This window comes from Panthera leo, chromosome B4 (assembly GCF_018350215.1).
Source record: "Panthera leo isolate Ple1 chromosome B4, P.leo_Ple1_pat1.1, whole genome shotgun sequence".
NCBI lineage: Eukaryota > Metazoa > Chordata > Mammalia > Carnivora > Felidae > Panthera > Panthera leo.
This window is the reverse complement of record NC_056685.1, coordinates 64,373,537-64,393,301: the sequence shown is the minus strand read 5'-3', so window position 1 is coordinate 64,393,301 and position 19,765 is coordinate 64,373,537. Positions and strand designations below refer to the sequence as shown.

Below are 19,765 nucleotides of genomic sequence, written 5' to 3'. Positions count from 1 at the left end.
ATTATATTTCCAGACACCCATTTTAAAGGACCGCATCCTTTTATGGAAAAAGTACTGGACCTCTTTAGAATATATGGCACTCTAATTTTCCTTCACATTTATCAATTCTTTCAGTATTTGGTTAATTCCTTCTGGATTAAGTACATTCAAGGTCAAAAGAGTAGGACCCAAACTTTATGAGGTTCGGGTTGAAACCGACACAAAATTCAATGAATGGAAATAATACCAATCTCATAAATAAGGTTATAAATAAATCTTCCCACCAGTTCCTTTGACTTCTGAACCACCTTTTGAGGTTTAGCAGAATAAATTCTCCTAAAAGTAGCAATTCCAGGAAACCAGGAAGGGGGAGGGGCATTATTCTTTTACTATATTATTCTCATCCAAGTCACTAAATAGCATTTATTCAGGTGCCATGAAAACAGGAAAAGAAAAATACATAAATGATGGCCGCTCTCCAACTGTCCCCCAACAAGACATTCACAATTCCTGTTCTCCTGAAGCCAGCAATAGTTGTAGGTCATGAGTATATTTTGATCACACTCAAAAGTTACAATGAAAATATTGACATAATGCATCTCTTCAATTTCACCCAATTTTAGACAGCTTTTAATAATAGCTATAAGAGAGCTATAACATTTGCCAATGATTTAATTCAAATTATATTTAAACACTTAACATAGTATTCTAGCAAAAATACCAGCTAGAAATGAGTCCCAAACTATTAATAACAGTAATGCTCACAGAGCATTTACATGAGAAAACTATGATCTGTAAATGGAAAAGTACCCATCCATTAAAATTATCAATTTCTTTGCTTTCTCAATCGTTGGGCGACTACTTTAGCAATCACAATAATTCCTTTTCCTTTTTAAGTACTCACAAAGAGAACAACACAATCACAAAATCTCCTTCTCTAGGAGTCTGTGACTATCAGCTGTTATTTGTTCCCAATATAACTTTATGAATCAGAGGGCAAATGTTTTCATACTGAAAAGTTCTTTAAAAAAAATTTTTTTTTAACATTTATTTATTTTTGAGACAGAGAGAGACAGAGCATGAACAGGGGAGGGTCAGAGAGAGGGAGACACAGAATCTGAAACAGGCTCCAGGCTCTGAGCTGTCAGCACAGAGCCCGATGCGGGGCTCGAACTCATGGACCGTGAGATCATGACCTGAGGTGAAGTCGGCCGCTTAACGGACTGAGCCACCCAGGCGCCCCTAATACTGAAAAGTTCTTAAAATGACAAAGGAAAATGACAAAGGAAACTTGTTTTCTTATTCGGATGCAGAAATTTTACTAGATCATGCTGCCTCCTAGAGGCCAAAGTACATAAAAATACTACATTCATCACAACTGTCCACTTTCAACAAACATCACATGGCCTCAAGTTCATGTGTTGACAGCAACCAAACAGAACCTGACCTGCTTATTTTTATTTCAAGTGATTATTTCTCATTTCTGTGTAAATATTTACTTGCATTTTTTAAAAGTGGAAATGGTTAGGTAAAAATGTCTACTGCAAATGACCCAACCCTGAAATGATCAAGCAAATGACATGCGGATTCACACAAATCCACAAATATGGAGTATTAATAAATGCAAACACTGAAAATGTATCCTGTAAGTTTAAATACAACGACCTGACAGCTCATCTTTAAATAGCTAAAAGGATTACATTGTTATATTTAATAGAGCCATAGACCTGAAAAAACTGCAGTATAAAGTAAAATTTTATCTGAAAGTATGTGCTGTTAAACAAAATGCACAGCAAACATATTGAGAATTAACACATGTGGGAGCAACTATTGCTGCAAAACCTTGGTTCACGATGTTACTGTTAAACAATCTGTAGACAACACTAGATGAATAAAATGTCTAATTCAAGGAAGTCAAGAACAATGCAATCTCCCTCACTGCTTTTTGGCCACATGCTGCTTCATTGTGTTCATGTAATAAAAGATCTGGCAAGTGGGAAGTTTCAATGCATTCACACGAGGAAATTCTGTAGCAGAGTTACCCTGGGGATAAACACACTCTATAGCACAAAGAGCCATTCTAAGTAGGTCAAAACACCCCCAAACGATATTTAGAATCACCAGAACCTTCATAAAAGACTTTAACACTGTCGCATCATCCAAAAGGGAAGAAAAATACAAAAAAATCACAGGATACACTGTTAGAAACAAGAACATTAAAGATTATAAAAAGAGCGACTGTTTAAAGATTTAAATTTTCTAAGATTCTAAGTTAAAGTCTAGTCAATTTACCAGCAAAACATGTGGTCAAAAGCATGCTTATTATCCTGTTGAATTAAATAAAAGAAAATAAAACCTAATACCTAATGACTAGAATAGAAATATGGACACATGGAAACCAAAACTTGTTTAAAACAATCGTTTGGTATAGACTCAGAGGCTGGCATATACCACATTGATACTTTTTCTTTTTTAATGTTTGTTTATTTTTGAGAGAGAGGAGAAGAGAGACAGAGCATGAGTGGGGGTGGGGGGCAGAGAGAGAGGGGGAGACACAGAATCGGAAACAGGCTCCAGGCTCTGAGCTGTCGCTTGAACTCACAGACAGTGAGATCATGACCTGAACTGAAGTCAGACGCTCAACCGACTCAAGCCACCCAGGTGCCCCTAAAATAAAAACTTTTTTTAAAAAAAAGACTAAGGACTAATGAAAAAGCAAAAGTCAAAGATTCTATTAGTAACAACCAGGGCTTAGGGGCATCTTGTGAAGGATGCTAGAAGAGCAAATAGTACATATAGAAAACTCTAATTTCTCCTGGACTCTTACACCAATACTACAAAGCACTTGCTGCCGTTTTCCTCATTTTTTCAACAATTTCTGGCTGGCTGGGCACTCTATATAGTGAAAAAGAAAACTTTAAAAGCTGTAGCATCTTTTTCTCCCATGACTCAACAGAAATCCAAGGTCTTAAAGCTCAAAAGACCATGGTATCCTAAAGATGACTGGCCTAAAAATGCTAAATCCTCACAAGTGACTACTCTTTCTGTTCTTATGTCTAGATGTGACAACCCCAGTGTATTTATGCTAAAATAAACAAAAAAAATTTGGATTTTGGTGACAAGTATGTTAAAAAGAGGTAAATTTATTCTAAAGATAGAATGGTTTCTCACAGAATTCAAATGCAGAATCCAAATTCACTCGCAAGAAAGACTAGAACTGAGAATTGGAAGACCACCAAGAATCATGGGAATGTCTGCTTGTCACCTCTGTTATTCATTAATAGTTATTTCATTAACTATTCCTTCTGTGCTCACAACCTCCCCTGGGCTACTGCACGTCAGCCTCATTTTCACATATTAACATGATTCTCTTAGTTCAAGTTCCACATTCCTAGAAAAATATTTTTTTAAGTTTTTATTTAAATTTCCAGTTACTTAACATACAGGGTAATATTAGTCCTAGAAGAATATTCTGATGGGCCCAGGTAAGGTCTGCCTATTTGTAATTTTTTTTTAATGTTTTTATTTATTTTTGGGACAGAGAGAGACAGAGCATGAGCAGGGGAGGGGGAGAGAGAGGGAGACAGAATCTGAAGCAGGCTCCAGGCTCTGAGCTGTCAGCACAGAGCCCGATGCGGGGCTCGAACCCACAGACTGTGAGATCATGACCTGAGCAGAAGTTGGACGCTTAACCGACTGAGCCCCCCAGGCACCCCAAGGTCTGCCTATTTGTGATCAAATCATCTGTGCCCAATCAAATGGATACCTGGAAGCCCATCCACCGGTGATAAATTCTTTTTGCTTTTGAGTGTCTGAAACTGAAAATGTCTAAAATGTTTTTATTTCACCTTTATTTTTGAAAGATATTTTTGATGATATAGAATTCTAGGTTTATCATTTTCTTTTTGTTCTTTCTTTCTTTCTTTTTTTTTTTTGAGTTCTTTAAAAATGTTCCTTTGTTTTCTCACTTGCATGGCTTCAGATGAAATCTGCTGTCAAAGACCTCTACATGTATGGTATCTTGTACCTCTGGTTGCTTTTATTTATTTCTTTTAATATATTTTTTTAAAAAATTTAATGTTTGGGGCGCCTGGGTGGCTCAGTCGGTTAAGTGTCCGAATTCAGCTCAGGTCATGATCTCAGGTCCCTAAGTTGGAGTCCTGCATCGGGCTCAGTGCTGACAGCTCAGAGCCTGGAGCCTGTTTCAGATTCTGTGTCTCCCTCTCTCTCTGACCCTCCCCCCGTTCATGCTCTGTCTCTCTCTGTCTCAAAAATAAACATTAAAAAAATTTTTTTTTAATTTAATGTTCATTTATTTTTGAGAGAGAGAGAGAGAGAGAGAAAGAGACAGAGACAGAGAACAAATGGGGAAGGGCAGAGAGAGAGGGAGACACAGAATCCAAAGCAGGCTTCAGGCTGTCAGCACAGAGCCCAATGTGGGGCTCAAACTCACAAACTGCAAGATTGTGAGCTGAGCCAAATTTGGATGCTCAACCAAGCCACCCAGGAGCTCCACCTCTGGTTGCTTTTAAGATGTTCTTTTATCATGGATTTTGAGCAATGTAATTACAATACGCTTCTGTGTAACTTTCTTAGTGTTTGTGCTTGGAGCTTACTAAAATTTTTAGATTTACAGATTTATTGTTTCCATCACTTTCGAATTTTTTTGGCTATTTCTTCAAAAACTCTTTTCTGTCTCCCACCCCTTTCTTCTACCCTTCAGGGACTACAAGTACATTGTATCAGGCTGTGTAAAGTTGTCCATGGTTCGTTCACTTACTCTCCTTTCACTTTTTCTCACTCTTGTCCCCCACCCCCATGTTTTATTTCAGATAATTTCTATTAAGCTTAAAGTTCCTTAGTCTTTTTTCTGCAATGTCTAACCTGCCATTATTCCCAGCCAGTGTGTTTTTCATCTCATAGTTTCCGTCTTCAGAAGTTCTATTTTGGTCTTTTTTTCATCCTTCACATCTGTATTTTTTTAAACATATGGAATATAGTTACAATAACCCATTTTAATGCCTTCTGATCATTGTAACATCTGTTACCTCTGGATTGGTTTCAAGTGATTATCCTCCTCATTAAGGATTGTGTTCCTGTTTCTTTGCATGCCTAGTAATCTTTGATTGAATGCCAGACATTGTTAATGTTATTCTGCTGGGTACTGGATATTTTTATATTCCTATAAATATTCTTAAGTTTTGTTCCAGGATGCAGTTAGAAGTCACTTGAAAACTGTGCCTCTCAGGTGTTGCTTTTATGATTTGTTAGGTAGATCCAAGGCATTGCTCAGTCCAGGGCTACTTAATTCTCCACTATTAAGGCATAATCATTCTGAGTATTCTCTCCAAGGTCCCATCATGACTCAGAAAAAGTACTATTCCCTTTGAGCACTGAGCATTGTTTCTTATAAGCTACATTGGGTGGTTTATTCTGGCCTTTGGGTAGTCTCCTTTTATGCAAACAATGATCAGTATTCTACAAATTCTAACCACAATGGTCTCCCTGATTTCTCAACTCAGTCCTCTGCACTCCTCCTAAGATTTCCCTTCCTGAGCTGTGAACTAGAAGCATTCTCAAGGCAATAAAACTTTTAGAGCTTGCCTCATCTATTTCCCATCTCCCGGGGATAACAATTCTCAGGATCATTGTTCTTTATTACTTTATGCCATGTCTTTTGTCTGTTTTGTTTGTTGGTTGGTTGCTTTTTTTGTTTTGGATGGGAGGGTAAATTCAGTTATCCCATCTTAGGCAGAAGCTTAAGTTCAAGCCTATCCATTTGGAAAGTGGGAGAGAAGCAGCAATTCAGAGATTGACTGGCAGATACCCCCAAATATATCTATACCACATGGATCCTACACCACATGAATTCTATAATAAAGAATACTCAAGAGTACATGGAATTTATAAAATCATGCCAGTCATTTTTGACATTTACTGATTTATTTTTTAAGCAAATATTTATTAAGTGTCTAGTATGTTCCAGACTATCAGGATATACAAGTGAAGAAAATGTGATTTCTATCCTCCTGCAGCTTTTAATTCTGTAGAGAAGGCAGACCCTAAACAAATAATAGTTCATAGGTAGTAGGGGATGCGAATGAAAGATGACTATATAGTCACCTGAAATCCCTAGAGATCTGCAGAGCGACCTTCTATAGAATACTGATCATTGTTTGCATAAAAGGAAACTACCCAAAGGCCAGAATCAATGCGATCCAAATTAACACAGAAACCTCTCATAATGTATGTTAAAATTTTACTGCCATAAAAGCATCAGAAGAGAATAGATTCAGTCTTTACAAATCACTATGCACTACCCATGAGCTACCCAGGAATTACACAGATAAAGTCCTGAAGGAAGACAAGCACAGAGAAGTGAATACATTGTGGGGTGAGGGGCAACACTAAGATTTGAAACATCAATCCAAAGGAGAATATAAACAAAATGTGGAATTATGATTTTATGACTTCCTAATTTCATCCACAAAGCTGCCTTTGACAAGAAACTTCTATGTCCAACATGACATTTAGGGCTCACTCTGCTTGCCCTAACAGCACTCTATACTCTTGATTAGTGTAGTAGTTTTAGCAATTTTCTAATAACATTTTTCAGAAATGGTAAATGTTGTTGCTCAGATACATTCACTTAGATAAATATAAAGGTCGGTTTTTTTTTTTTTTTGTTTCTATGTCTTAGGCTCAGAATATGTTTTATTATGAGACAATTGAGTAGTTTAACAATCCCTGATGATTTAATTCAAGAAACTAACTAGAAAAACCCTAGAGAGCATGCTGACTCAGCATTTTATTGTTATACACTGGATTAAATTAAATGATGAACTTCATAGTGAAGACAGGCACACAGGATTAATTCGGGTTGCCTCTATTAAACCAAGCACATTAAAAAATATTTTTTAAACCAATAACAAAAAGTTGCCATGAAATCCTTTACTATGGGAAAAAGTCTTTGTGTACAGAGTAACTTGACAATTAAAAGAAAAAGTACTTCTCTCAAGGAACAAAGGCAGCTGCTCATTTCCACTCTCTGTTTTTTGGGCAACCTAAGTTTTTGCATTGCAAACTATGTGACACTAATGCTTTAATGAGGTAAAATGGAAAGACACCTGCACAGGGTACATACACTCATTCCCTCAAGTCATTCCCACATTACTCATTTACACTATGATTATGTTAAAAGGAGAAGAGAACATAGATGCTACATAGTTCTGCTCCTGGAATATGGGAGAACTACTCTTTCACTTCCCATTACCAACATGCCTCTTTCTCCTCAATGCTACCCATTGCTTATAAATATCAATTCAACAACTGGCTGACAGGTTGGAAAATAAACAGTTTTTATAGTCCTTTCATATTTTACCTTTAGTAGGTTCTTTTTATTAGAGACAAACACTCAAAGTAATCAAGTCTACTCTGTCCCTGGTGGCAATAGTCTACTATGAAGAAAAACTGGGAATTGTTCTTGATGGAAACGAAATTTATTAATGCCATATAAATATTTTTAGAATGCAAGTCCAAAACTCCTACTAAAAAAGTAATTGAGTTCATTCATTCAACAAATATTTATTCAACATTATATAGCGATGTTATACTAGGTATCGGATGTGCATTAGTAAATACAACAGATGTAATCCCGGCTTCCTGGATCTTACTCTTCAGAGAACAAGGGCGATGATAAGCATATAAACAAACAAATAGATAAAAAATAAAATAAAATAAAGCGTCCTACATCATGGGAAAATGTACAGTTTTTGAAAATACTGTTTACTAGAATTTGAAATAATGAGCCAAAATCAGGCTCTTTCCCAGTAAGTTGGGCAAGCTGATTAATCAGTCTGAATGCCACTTTGCTTCTCTGTATAGGATGAGCACAGATTTCATCAACCAAATGAGAACACTTATCCAGGACCAATGCTAAACAGGAAGAGATGCCAGGAGAGAAACCAAGAAAGTACCAGAAAGACTAGTATTATACCAAAAAAGGAGATAACAATATCTACCTCTTAAGGTTATTGTTGAATTGTAGACAATACTTTAAAACATGTTAACACATAAAAAGGCATTTACTTTTATTCTAATTGGATATAGTTCTGTACTTTCCGGAGATCTAGAATATATCCTTCCCAATTCCTATCCCACCTTTCCCAATCTAAATTTTACCAATCCTTCAAAATTAAGCTAAAACACCATTTTGACATATTCATCTTATGAAGTCTTCTGCTAACAGCTGAATGATAAAAGGGCAATATAAGCTACAAGATCAGATTCTAGAATGAGTGGATCCAAGGGGGAAGAGGAGAAGCAAATTTTAAACCAAGTCAAATAGAATTGAGTACTGGTATGGCTATATCCAATCTGTGCTCTAGTGGGAAGATCTTGTGCTCTTCAAAAACTTTCTGTTGACAGGGTGCCTGGGTGACTCAGTCAGTTAAGCATCCATGTCTTCATTTTGGCTCAGGTCATGACCTCACAGTCTCGTGGGTTCAAGCCCCACGTTGGGGCTCTGTGCTGACAGTGCAGAGCCTTCTTGAGATTCTCCCTCTCTCCCTCTGCTCCTCTCCTGCTCATGCTCTGTCTTTCAAAAACAAAAACAAACAAACAAAGTTCACTGTGGAGAAGATCTGGGATGATGGCATCATAGGAAGCAGGAATCTTGTCTCCCCACCTGACAACAATTCTGCAGAATTTCTCTGATGCTAATTATTTTGGAACTCTGGAGTTGGTTGAAGGCTTGTAACTTCCAGGGGAAGAGTTGGGTGGTAAACTGCAGTCAATATAGGTCAACTTCAGCTCTTAGTGCAACAGCAGCAACCTATTCCCCAACCCCAGTCACAGGACAGGCAGTAGTTTCCATACAGCTTATAGGAATCAGGGTGGGCCAAAAGGACCCCATCCTCCAAATTTCAGGATCTATGCTCTCATTGCTGATTGCTGCTTCTGATCATAGAAGTGCAGACAAGGAGGTGGGCAGCTACTATTGTGGCAGAACTCTGATTCAAACTTTCAAAAGTCAAAACTAAAGAAAATCTTGACAGCAGCAAGAGAGAAGTAAATCATCACAAAAAAGGATCCTCATTAAGGGTATAAGCAGATTTCTCATCAGAAACTTTAGAGCCCAGAAGACTGTGGGCCAATATATCCAAAGTGCTAAAAGAAAAAAACCTCTCAAACAAGAATCCTATATCCAGCAAAACTGTCCTTCAAAAGTGAGGGAGAAATTAAGACATTCCCACACAAACAAAAGCTGGGGAGTCTGTGACACCTAGATATGCCCTGCAAGAAATTCTCAAGGGAGTCCTACATGGTAAAATAAAAAGAACACTAGACAGTAACTCACGGCCATATAGAGAAATAAAGACCTCAATAAAGGTAAATACATGGCAATAATAAAAGCCAGTATTATATTAACAATGATTTATAACTGAACTTTCTGTTTTCTACATGATTTAAGATACTGTTCCATCAAGGAAAAAAACAATTATCAATATAAAAGCTAGTATTACTTTAACTTTGGTTCATAACTCAAAATCTTGTTTTCTACATAAGAGACGAATGCATTAAAACCTAGTTTGTTTTAGGGCACATAATGCCCAGAGATGTAATTTTTTGACATTAACAACCCAAAGGAGTGAAGATAGAGCTGTAAGAGAGATTTTTTTTTTTTTTTTGTATGTTATTGAAGTTAAGCTGGCCTAATTCAAATTCATGTTATAACTTTAGGATTGAATGTAATTTCCACGTAACCACAGGGAAAATACAGAATATACATAAAAGGAAATGGGAAATGCAGGTAAACATTTCACTACAAAGAAAAAACAAATGGGGCGACTGGGTGGCTCAGTCGGTTAAGCATCCAACTTCGGCTCAGGTCATGATCTCACAGTCCGTGAGTTCGAGCCCCATATCGGGCTCGGTGCTGACAGCTCAGAGCCTGGAGCCTGCTTCGGATTCTGTGTCTCCCGCTCTTTCTGCCCCTCCCCTGCTCATGCTCTGTCTCTCTCTGTCCCAAAAATAAATAAAAACATTAAAAAAAATTTTTTAATAAATTTAAAAAAAGAAAAAAAAGTCAACAAAAGATGACAGTAATGCAGGAAATCAGTGACAAAAAAAGCTATAAGGCACATAGGCATATAGAAACAGCACAATGATAAGTTTCTCCTTATCAATAATTATTTTAAATTAAACTCTCCAATCAAAAGTCAGATTGGCATGGGATGTCTGGATGGCTCAGTCGCTTAAGTGCCTGACTTCGGCTCAGGTCATGATCTCACGGTTCATGGGTTCAAACCCCATGTCAATCTCTACACTGACAGCTCAGAGCCTGGAGCCTGCTTCCGAGTCTGTGCCTCCCTCTCTCTCTGCCCCTCCCCCTCTCATACGCTTTCTCTCTTTCTCTCTCTCTCTCTCTCTCTCTCTCTCTCAAAAATAAACATTAAAAACAAAGTCACATTGGCGCAAAGGATAAAAAACACAATCCAACTATATGTTGTCTGAGAGACTTACTTAAGATCCAAAGACACAAAAAGTTTGTAAGTGAAAAGATGGGGAAAAAAAGATATTCCATGCAAACAGTAACCAAAAGTGAAGGGTGACTATACTAATATCAAACAACATGGACTTTAAATCAAAAAAGGTTACAAGAAATTAAAAAAAGGACATTATATAATAAGAGGTTCAATACAGCAAGAAGATAACAATTATAAACATTTATGTATCTAAGGACAGACCATCAAAATAGATGGAACAAACACTGATAGACTTAAAGGAGAAATAAAAAGTTCTAAAAGTTAGAGACTTGAATATTCTACTCGCAATAATGGATAGAACCACCAGTCAGATGTAAGGAAATCAAAGATTTAACACAATAAACCAACTAGTCTTAATAGACATATACAGAACACTTTATCCAGCAACAGAATACATATTCTTCAACTGCACATGGGGCATTTTCTAGGACAGACCATATGTTAAGAAATGAATTAAGCCTCAAAAGATTTTTTTAATGTTTACATATTTTTGAGAGAGAGCATAGGGGAGGCAGCAGACAGAGGGAGACAGAGGATCTGAAGCAGGCTCTGTGCTGACAACAGAGAGCCCGATGTGGGGATCAAACTCACAAACTGCAAGATCATGACCTGAGCCAAAGTCAGATGCTTAACTGACTGAACCACCCAGGTGCCCTATCTCAAAAGATTTTTTTAAAATATCAAAGTATATTCTCTGACCACAACAGAATGAAGTTAAAAATAAAACAAGGAAAACTGGAAAATTCATGGAATTGTGGAAATTGAACACACTTTCAAAGAACCAACAGATCAAAGAAGAAATCACAAAGGAAATCAGAAAATATTTAAATAATGAAAATGAAAGCAAAATATTAAAATTTATGGGATGCAGTAAAAACAATGCTAAGATAGGAATTTACAGCTGTAACTGCTTACATTAAAAAATAAGAATCTCAAATCAACAACCTATAACAACATAATGAGCTAGAAGAACAAAATGAACTGAAAGCTGGAACTATAATACAGAGCAGAGCTAAATTAGAGACTAGAAAATAAAGACAATCAATGAAACCAAAAGTTGGTTCTTCAAAAAGATGAACAAAGCTGACAAACCTTTAGCTAAATGAACGAAGAAGAAAACAGAACACTCCAAGTACTAAAATCAGAAATGAAAGTAGGGACATTACTACCAATTCTACAGAAATAAAAAGGATGAGTATTATGAACAATGCTATACCAACAAACTGAATAATCTAGATGAAATGGACAAATGCCTAACAACACAAAACCTACCAAAACTAAATCACAAAGAAAAAATCTGACCAATCCTATAATCAGTAAAGGGATTGAATCATTAGTCAAAAACCTCCCAACAAACAAAAGCCTTGGACCTGATGGCTTCACTAGAGAATTCTATCAAACATTTAAAGAAGAATACCAATCCTTCTCAAACTTTCAAAAAAAAAATCAAAGAGGGAATAATTCCTAACTCATTCTAGGAGGCCAGCATTACTCTGATACCAAAACCAAAGAGACATTACAAGAAAACTAACCAGCCAATACTCCAATGTGCACTGATGCAAAAATTCTCAACAAAATAGTAGCGAACAATTCAGCAACATAATGCAACAATTATTTATCATGACTATGTTAGATTTATTTCTAGAATTCAAGGATGGTCCAACATATGAAAAATTAATGTAATACCACATCAACAGAATGAAGGGGGGAAAACACATGATCATCTCAATTGATGCATAAAAAGCATTTGACAAAATTCAATACCCTTCCATGACAATACTCAAAAAACTAAAAATAGAAAGAAACAATCTCAACATAATAAAAGCCTTATATGAAAAACCCATAGCAAACACCACACTCATTTAAGACTAAAAGCTATTCCTCTAAGATAAGAAAAAAAGGCAAGGAATGCCTGCTTTCACCACTTCTAATCAACATAGTACTGGAATTTCTAGCCAGAGCAATTAGGCAGGAAAAAGGAATAAAAAGCATCCAAAATGAGGGAAGAAGTAAAATTATCTGTTTGCAGATAATAATCCTACTGGCCATTTATAAAACCCTACAGATCACTCACACACACACACACACACACACACACACACACACACTCACACACACCTGTTATAAATGAAAATTAAATTCAGCACAGTCAACACACAAAACTCAGTTGCATTTCTATAAACAATGAGTTGAAAAAAAATTATGAAAATACATTTACACTAGCAGCAAGGAGGCATACTTGTACAATGAAAACTATAAAACATTGCTGAAAAGATTTTAAAAGACATAAATTGAAACACATCCTATTCTCTTGGATATGAAAACTTAATATTGCTAAAATGTCAATACCACCCAAATTGATCCACAGATTCAATGCAATGCCCGTCAAAATCCCAATGACTTTTTTTTTTGTAGAAATAGAAAACCCCATCCTAAAATTCATATGGAATCTCAAAGGATTCCAAATAGCTTACACAACTTTGAAGTAGAACAAAACTAGACAACTCACACTTCCTGATTTTGAAATTTACTACAAAGCTACAATAATCAAAACAGTGTGGTATTGTCATAAAGATATATAGACCAATGTAATAGAACAGAGAGCTAAAAAATAAACCCTCACATACATGGTCGAATGTTTGACAAGGATGCCAAGACCATTCAATGGGGAAAGGATGGTCTTTCCAACAAATGGTGCTGGGAAACCTAGTTATCTACATGCAAAATAATTAAGTTGGACCTTTACCTAACACCAGATGCAAGAATTCAAATGGATCAAGAACCTAAATTTAAGACCTAAAACAAGAAAATTTTTATAAGAAAACATAGGACAAAAGATTTATAACATTGAATTTGGCAATGATTTCTTGACAGCAAAGCAAAGGCACAGGTAACAAAAGAAAAATAGACAAATGAAACTTCATGAAAATAAATTTTTGTGCATAAAAGACCTATTCAAAAGAGTACAGAAAGGCAACCTACAAAATGGGAGAAAATATTTACAAATCTGATAAGGGATTAATATCCAGCATATATACAGAATTCCCAAAACTCAATAACAACAAAAAACAACCTAATTCAATAATGGGCAACATTTGGGGCACCTGGGTGGCTCAGTCAGTTAAGTGTCCGACTTCAGCTCAGGTCATGATCTCACAGCTCGTGAGTTTGAGCCCCGCATCAGGCTCTATTCTGACAGCTCAGAGCCTGGAGCCTGCTTCAGATTCTGTGTCTCCCTCTCTCTCTGACCCTTCCCTGCTCACGCTCTGACTCTCTCTCTCTTTCAATAATAAATAAATGTTTAAAAAAATTAAAAAAAAAATGGGCAACTTTCTCCAAAGAAGATATACAAATGGCCAATGAGCACATGAAAAGATCCTCAACATCACTAATCATTAAGGAAACGCAAATCAAAACTACAAGATACCACCTCACATCCATGTGGATTGTTACTATCCAAAAACCAACCAACAAACACAAACAAAAACAGAAAACAAGTGTTAGTGAGGGTCTGGAGAAATTTGGATCCTTGTATATTTTTAGTGCAAGTGTGTAATGTAGAAAATACTGTAGCAATTCCTTTAAAAAAAAAAAGTGAAAGATAGAACTACCATATAATCCAGCAATTCCACTTCTGGATATACAACCGAAGAATTGAAAGCAGGGTCTTAAAGAGAGATTTATACATTTAGGCTCATGGCAGCATTATTCCTAGTAGCTTTAACATGAAAGCAAGCCTAGTATCCACTGACAGATGAACCAATAAGCAAAATGTGGTAAATACACACATGGATTATTCAGCATTAAAAAAGAAATTCTAGGGGCACCTGGGTGGCTCAGTCAGTTAAGTGTTCCACCTCAGCTCCAGTCATGATGATCTTGTGGTTTGTGAGTTCGAGCCCCACATCAGGCTCTGTGTTGACAGCTCAGAGCCTGGAGCCTGCTTCAGATTCTGTCTCTCTCTCTCTCTCTCTCTCTCTCTCTCTCTCTTTGCCCTTCCCTCGTTTGCTCTCTCTCTCTCTCAAAAATAAACATTAAAAAAAATTTTTTAAAAATTCTACCATATGACACAACATGGATGAAACTTGAGAACATTATACTGAGTGAAATAAGTCACATTTGATTCCATTTATATGAAGCATTTAAAGTAGTCAAAACTATAGAGACACAGTATAGTGGTGGTTTCCAGAGGTTGCATAGTACAGGGAGAGAATAGGAAGTTATGTTTAATGGGTGTAGAGTTTCAATTTTATAAAAGATGAAGAGTTATGGGGATGGATGGTGGTGATGGTTGCACACGATCGTATTTAATACCACTGAACTGTGCACTTAAAAATGGTGAAGTCAACAAAATTTATGTTACGTGTATTTTACCACAGTTTTTAAAAATGGAAAAAAAGTTCTGAGGATATGCTGTGCAGACAGGAAAGAAGGATATCAAAAAGTCAGGAAGGGAAGGAATCTTGCTATGCAAAATATCACCTTGAACCTTTCTGATTAATTCAGGTAACTAACAATCATCAGTGTATTCAGGTTTTTTTGTTTCTTTTACTTACTGTTTAGGCCTAGGGGAAAACTTTTTTTCCAGAAAGTAATCTTAATGATTTTACAAAACAAAGGGAGAAGTGGAATCAATTGTACCTAAGGCAATGATAAACTGGAATTCAAGGGAAATGTCTCATTTTCCCTATTAGACAAAGTTTACATATGCATGATCACTCTAAATATAAATTATTTTAGTTCTGAGAATATAGCAGACTAAAAGTTGTGAGTCCCATTTCATTAAAATTCAAAGAGTTTTTTAAAAACTTTATAACTTGGGGCACTTGGGTGACTCAGTTGCCTATATCAAGCGTCAGACTCTTGATATAGGCTCAGATCATGATGTCACTGTGAGATCGAGGCCCACATCCGTCTGCACTGACAGCATGAAGCCTGCTTGGGATTCTCTCTCTCCCCTCTCTGCTCCTCCTCAACACACATGTGTGCACTCTCTCTCTCTTTCAAAATAAGTAAACAAACTTAAAAAGAAAACTTTATAACTTAAAATCATTTGGCCATATGTTAATTGTCAAAGTTGGGTGATAAAGCTGGAGGTTATACCCTTTTCAAACCTCTGCAAAGTAGGTATTTTCCATGATAAAAAGTTAAATTATTTTAGTGCATTCTTTACCACAAGGTGTTAAGACACTTTCAGCTATTAAGGGTCATATAGTTCCAGAGGGCAATGATGGGCTAGAATTCAAAGTAAGGAGAATACTCAAATGATTCACCTACCATTTGGTCCTCAAAGTTCTCTACCTTTTTTGCTTCAGGATCCTAGCTTCTAAAAAGTAGAAAATCCAACCAATCCAGCCAACCTTATTACTTTCCAGTGTAACTGTACCTCACAAACTGATATACCTTCATTTGTACTGATAATTTCTGCAACATGGCATTCTTAGACAAATGAATTTGTTAACTTGTTTTGAATTAACAGTGATCTGCCCACTCATGGATGCAACAGTGATCTCCAGATTCACGAAGAAAGACAGATGAGATCTGAATATTGTCTGGTACATACTGACACTCCCAACTCCACCAGAATTATCAGGCATAACAGGCAGAGATGTAAAACCTTTTCCTATAAAATTGTTCCTCAAGTCACTGAAAAATAGTGAAAAAGGAGGGCTTCCCAGAGGTGCTATTTCAGGACAGACTTATGAATGAAAAATGTAAAGGAACAAAAATGTAAAAGAACTTCAACGTCAGTGTGCTTCTAATCAATCCGTGTGGGGATCAGTCAACAACTGTTCAGGGTGTCCACATTTACATAAGCTTCCTATAAAACACATAAGTGCACACAAGAAAGGAATGTCCAGGAAGCTCTACTTTCCAACAAATTGACTTGCTTGTGAAGGATTTCCAAAGTAATGCAGTTCAGGAAAGTAAGACGCCCTGTTACTGTTATCTTTAAAACATACGCATGACCTTAATTAGTAATTTCTTCCTCATGCATGTTTGAAAGAAAAAAGAATTTTAAGGAATAACACAATTATAAATCAAAAGAAACTAGTACACCAATAGTAAAGTCTTTGCTATAATTTTAAAATTAGAGAATCACACATTTGTGCAATATTCTAATTTATACTGCAATCTCTGATAATGAGGATTACAGACAAAATTGGTTTTACCATCTTTGCATTTTATGTTGCTACACAAACATGGCTTCACTACTTGTATATATTTTAGGTATAATATTTATGTAATATGCCACAAGCTGTCCAATAATGATGTATATCATTTTATACAAAGTACAAAAACAAAAAGAAACCTAATTACATGAAAAAAACTGACCAAAAAATATACAAGTTAAGATTAGGAGAGTACAGGTAAGATCTCAATTACCCCTTCACAAAGCTTTACCCAAAGTACAAGAGACCTAAACCTAGTGCTTTCAGACTTGCCACGCTTAAAAACAGAGCCAACCCCACACTGAGTCAAAAGGGTATCCACATGTTGGGGTCAACATGATCAGTGTATCAGAAGGAGAGGTGAGCGCAGCAATGGGAGACTGGTTAAGTACAGGACTGACCAAATAAGTAAATGCATCAAAGATAACAGAGGCCAGAATATCCACTTTCTGAAAGAAGCTGCAAATATGGCAAGGGAGAAAACTGGAATGAACCCTGTGGTATCAGATTACACCTGGCTATATCTGTGTGAATGGCTCATTGTTTTTAGATAGAGAATATGTAAAGTGTGTACATACATACATATGTATATAAATGCATATCTTCCCCTAGCTGAGAAGACCTGGGAGCAGTTGACATCCCAATAGTCATGATCTTGGTTTGTCTATACCATTCTCCACTAAGAAGAACCAGGGTGTCTTGGAGCATTACTGGTTCCAGTATGGATTCCAGTACTGAGGAGAAAGGGAAGAACACGACGATCTTGGAACACCTTGTGCCAGTCAGAAGTGCTCAGAGAATTATGGGAACTTGCCAAAAAAGAACCAAAGCCAACTTGAAAGGAGTGTAACAAATACAAACTTACTAGGAAATGAGGAATACACAGGAGTGCAACCAAATAAACGTGAAGTTTGATGAGAAAGAACATATATACATAGTCTCAAAGTACTTTGACCACAAAATACTTTGTACTTAATTACAAAGAAGCAAATCTGCAGTAGAGAAGTCGGGCAGAAATCACCTTAGCAATGAGACCAAGAGCAATCAGTCAATCTTATGATTGGTAAGATTCAATTAGAAGAGAAACGGTATCAGTTTTGTGATATACCTGTCAAAGATTTTTAAACTCAACACAATCATGACAAAACCTCAGACAAACCCAGATTGAAAGCCTTTCCATGAAACAGCTGGTCTTTAATCTTTGGAAGTGTCAAGGATATTCCAGAAGCCAAGGAAAGACTAAGGTTGTATTCCAGACTGTAGGAGACGAGATAGATATGGCAGCTAAAAGCAAGTGGCAATTCTGTACTGGATCCTTTTGCCATAAAGGACATTACTGGGGCAACTGGTAAAACCTGAGTGGGGCCTAAGGATTAGATGTTGTAATCAATTCAATGTCCTGATTTTGATGGTTGTATTATGAATATGTAGGTCAATGTCTTTAGTTTAATATATATACAGGCACTAAATATTCAGGGATGATGGGGGATCAGGTAAGCAACTTATTATCAAATCAACCAAGGAAAAAAGTTCTGTGTATTACATTTTCAGGTTTTTTTGTATATTTGATACTATTTAAATTTTTTAAAGACATAGGATTTATAATCAGTAATTCCCCTAAGCAAATTGTCTGAGTTGGATTACCTCAGTTCTTCAGTCTACAAATGGAAATAATACTGTCTACTCTTTCAAGAATATTATGAAAATTAAATTACATAAAAATACAAAATTTAATATATTGGAAGAAATTTTAATATAAAATGCAGTAAAACCTTGGAATGCAACTTGTTCTGTGAGTATTCTGCAAGATGACCAAACATTTAAAAAAATTTTTTTTAATGCTTATTCATTTTTGAGACAGAGTGTGAGTGGGGGAGGGGCAGAGAGACAGACAGACAGACACAGGGTCAGAAGCAGGCTCCAGGCCTCGAGTGGCCAGCACAGAGCCCGATGTGGGACTCAAACTCACAAACCAAGAAATCATACCCTAAGCCAAAGTCGGATGCTTAACTGACTGAGCCACCCAGGCACCCCGACGGGCAAACATTTCTAGTAAGTTTTAACTTGATAAATGAGCAGTGTCTTGCAATACAAGTAGTACATGATGCTGAATGTCACATGATCACTACTGAGCCAATAGTTCCTCTCTCTCTCTCTCTCTCCTCCTCACTGCAGGATTGTAGGCGATCAACTCCCATGTTCGGATGCTCCATCTCAGGCCATAGTGTTTGGCAGAAGTCAGTGATTTTTCAGAATGTTGGAAGGTGCCCACAACTGGCACTAGTGTATTTTTTGTCACTTCAAAGCACCAATGGACCGTCCTTTGCTTTTCCACACAAGAGTAAGCTTCGAATGCTTTGCTTCATTCTAGGTCAGGCTGCCTGCAGATAGACCCTTTCCTCAGCTGCCTTATTGCCAGTTGCATTAAATACAGTATATGACAAGAGTTTATTGATGCTGTACTGTAGTTGACATCTGTGTGAGCATATACACAAAGGCCCTCATGCAGAAAAAGATCCCATTGAGCCAAGAGATAGCAGTGATTCTGTTAGTGATGGTGAAAGTCATGCTACACAGTAACCCTCCTCTCTCTTGTGTCCCTCACACCAGCCACAAAGGTTTTCAAAGGTAAGTGCAGGTTAATTTATATTTTCTTTACTGTTTTGTATTTTATTACAGTATTGTAATCATTTTTACATGAATATTTTTGGGTTGTGAAATGAATCATCTGATTCTTATGGGGAAATTCTTATTTCTTATTTCTTATGGGGAAATTCAGTCTGATATACAAGCACTTTGGATTACAAGCATGTTTCTGGAATGAATTATGCTCACAAACCAAGGTTTTCCTGTACATTAATTTATAACCGTACTTTAGAAATACTCTGTCTCAGGATATGTGGTTTCAGGTTTTCCCTTGCATCCCTCTCATACATCCTCTCCTATAAATCAGCCTATAGGAAATGATCCCCAGTGCCCTACGCTTCACTTGCTTTCCATTCTTTCCTATTCCTTATCCTTATTCAATAGACATTCACATTTAAGACCAAGCTCAAGTACCCCTTT

General features: G+C 36.6%; 1 long non-coding RNA gene across 2 annotated transcripts in view; it reads left to right on the top strand.

Moving 5' to 3' along the window:
• The window catches only part of LOC122224420, a 64,060-nt gene extending 45,060 nt beyond the window's left edge, over nt 1-19,000 (top strand). For both annotated transcript variants that reach the window (XR_006204775.1, XR_006204774.1), the window contains exon 7: nt 18,875-19,000. This is a non-coding gene — a long non-coding RNA (uncharacterized LOC122224420). The remainder of the gene's footprint in view (nt 1-18,874) is intronic.
• Nucleotides 19,001-19,765: the final 765 nt, after the last annotated feature.